Source organism: Adiantum capillus-veneris, chromosome 6 (assembly GCF_014529385.1).
Source record: "Adiantum capillus-veneris isolate H3 chromosome 6, ASM1452938v2, whole genome shotgun sequence".
Taxonomy (NCBI): Eukaryota; Viridiplantae; Streptophyta; class Polypodiopsida; order Polypodiales; family Pteridaceae; genus Adiantum; species Adiantum capillus-veneris.
Genome location: NC_140936.1, coordinates 57,797,150 through 57,800,044, shown reverse-complemented (window position 1 = coordinate 57,800,044; position 2,895 = coordinate 57,797,150). Strand labels below are relative to the sequence as shown.

Below are 2,895 nucleotides of genomic sequence, written 5' to 3'. Positions count from 1 at the left end.
TGTCGAAGATGAGATCCCATAGCTGCTCTTGCGCACCCTGCCTCCAATTATAGTGGATGGTCAAGAATTTCTCTTTTGTGACAACATTACCCACTCCCTTGAAATGCATCAGGATGAATCCCTATCTGTTCTTGCAATATATGCTGGGGTTTGTGATACAAAGAACCCCAGTTAGAAGACCGAGTTCCAAGTGGACCACTCCTCTACTTCCCTCATCAACATGCTAGCCTTGCCAAAGGGACATAATTCCATGAATTCCCTTGTGGCGGCAGCTCTACAAACCTTTGATGAGGAGAAATATTTCTATGAGAGTGTTCTCGAGAGTAGCTTCGCTTTGTCTCATGTGCTCGGAGCGTACTTATCGACATAACCAACAAGAACCTTTGCAAGCAACATGATGCCACACTAGTAAGTACTTCATTCTTCTCAATTCTCATTGTTGTTTCTTAGAATCATAATTCGACGTTGTTTCCTTGCAATCCGCTTTAGAGATGGATTGGTTTGCCCAACAGAAATTTGGATCTCGCACGGAGGGTGACTCAAAGGACACTGCCTTGTGGCATTATCTCCCAAGCTTCAATGAGGAGATGATCCGGGTCATCCATCAGCGGAGATATACAAGTGTAGAGTGCTAAGCTCTATTTTGGCCAAGTTTCCTATCGCCCTAAATGCCCACAAATGTATTCTTGTAAATAGAGAGACATCAATCCATAATTTTGGTGAGAAAGGGGCCGGAAGCCTTTGTTAAGTATGGAGCCTGATTTACCCCTTGTAATTTTCTGTGGTAAAAAAGCACATTTGTAAGGCCCCCATTATGAGGAGAAGCCATTGTGCGTGAAGGAAAATCACTCACCGAAAACCAAAATTTTCACTGGAATATTCCTTTTCGCCGGAATATTATGAGTGGACGGCAATCGAAAAGTGGTCGGAAAACGACCGGTCGGTTGGTCGGTGGCTGGTGGTCAAAAGTCAATGGTCGATGGTGGCAGGTGCCGAATTCAATGGCCGGTGGCCGAATTCAAAAGTGGACTTGTCTTCTCAAGGGCGGCCACACATGGGCGGATTGGAGGGTCCGATTTGGACTTATCTACACAAGGGCCATGGCTGCCTCTCATGAGAGAGGGCAACCCTTTTGGCCTATAAAAGGAGGCCATTTCTACACACATTTGATAGTGTGAAGTTGATGCAACAAGGTGAGTGTGAGGTGGTGAGAGTGAAGCAACGCGGGAGCTCTATTAAGGGTATAATCCCTTTGTAAACTACTTCTTGTTTTGAAGTACTAAAGCCATTGAGTGGCTACTTTCCCGTGGATGTAGCCCACATTGGGTGAACCATGTATATCGTGTGTACTCTCTCTCTCTCTCTCTCTCTCTCTCTCTCTCTCTACTCTATAATCTCTTGTGTGTGAAATCTATCTCTCTCAATTAAGTAATCTACTCAAATACCTATTAAGCTATGTCATATTTCCTAACAACCTTTTAGGATATTGCGGCCTTTGCCTCATGCAAGGAATAACAAGCAAGGAAGATATTGTATCACGCATTGGTGAAAAACTAGCTTTAAAGAGCCTAGGTGAAGATGCTTTCAATGAGCTTGTAAAAAGGCTATCTTAGTCCCGTGCATGTTGCACATCTCGATGTATCTTTGAATTTAATAAAGTTATCATCTTGAGTGAAGTTTTGTCTTGATCCATGCGCGTCACGAGTCATTCGCACACTAACATGATTTTGAGTTGCTGTAGGTGAGTCAAACTGCCAAAAGTCGCTTTGTGGCACATGGAATGGCTCAATTTTTTGCCATGTGCACAACGATGGGGTTCATATGGACTGTGGGCATTGGGATGGGCACCACATGAGCTGTATTTACTACTTGCCAGATAACATAAATCCCATGAGCGTAGAAACATTTTTTTTGAGCACCTTGCAGATTCAATGTGTGTCACGAGAAATTTGCATACTAACATGATGTCTACTTTCCCTAGTCGAGCCCCACGGGCTGTAGAAACCCCGTCGCCATGCACATGGAAAAATAACAAGCCGTTTCGTGGCCCTGTGCGCCACAGAGCGACTTTTGGCAGTTTGACCCAATCAAACTGCCAAAAGTCGCTATGTGGCGTATGGACCATGGAACGACTTGTTATTCCACCATGTGCACGGCAACGGAATTCATATAGACTATGGGGCTCAGGATGGGCCACATCAGCCCATATATCTACTTTCCAGTTCACACGGACCCCGCAAGAGGCTTCATTAGCCATAACCAACACAAGCTTAAAATTTCAAACAATACATTGCAATTGCCAAACATACATACGATAATTTCATTTTCAAAACAGTTACATGATAAAGTTGGCAAAGATGTCACTTGAGAAGTTACAACGGCTTTCCTATCTAGGTTTTACAAAAGCAATCATCACCACATAAACAAAGTGCCAAGTTCATATATGAGGGCTTAATAGTCACATGCTTAGCATGGACCATTGCCAAAATGGTGTCTTGAAAGAGGGATACAGTGATATTGCTTGCTACAATGCACCTAGTGCCGTTGCTTCCACCCTTGTTACACTGTTTGAGTACTCATCCATAATCTCTTTCACGAGCCGAGAAAATGGGGGCTTAGGGATGATAAGCTGTGTACTCTTTTGGTACTTGTGGATTTCATGCAATGCACATGTGCCAGGTCTTTGATGACGCTTCTTCTTGAGAGGTGATGGTGGTGGTTGAGGCTGGGTGGTGCGAGCCCAGGGGACACGTTGTGGTACTTCTTGCGTCTCTCATCACACTATTTGGCCTCCTCTGCAGTTTGTGGCAATTTCTTTCTCTTCTTCACCGTCTTCCCTTTTGGTACATGACTACTTTCGCCCGCTGCTTTAACTGGTGATTGTTTGGCCTTCTT

The 2,895-nt window shown here is 44.3% G+C and overlaps 1 pseudogene; it reads left to right on the top strand.

The window, feature by feature from the left end:
• The first annotated feature begins 250 nt into the window (after positions 1-250).
• LOC147455557 (uncharacterized) lies at positions 251-1,613 on the top strand (annotated as a pseudogene).
• Positions 1,614-2,895: the final 1,282 nt, after the last annotated feature.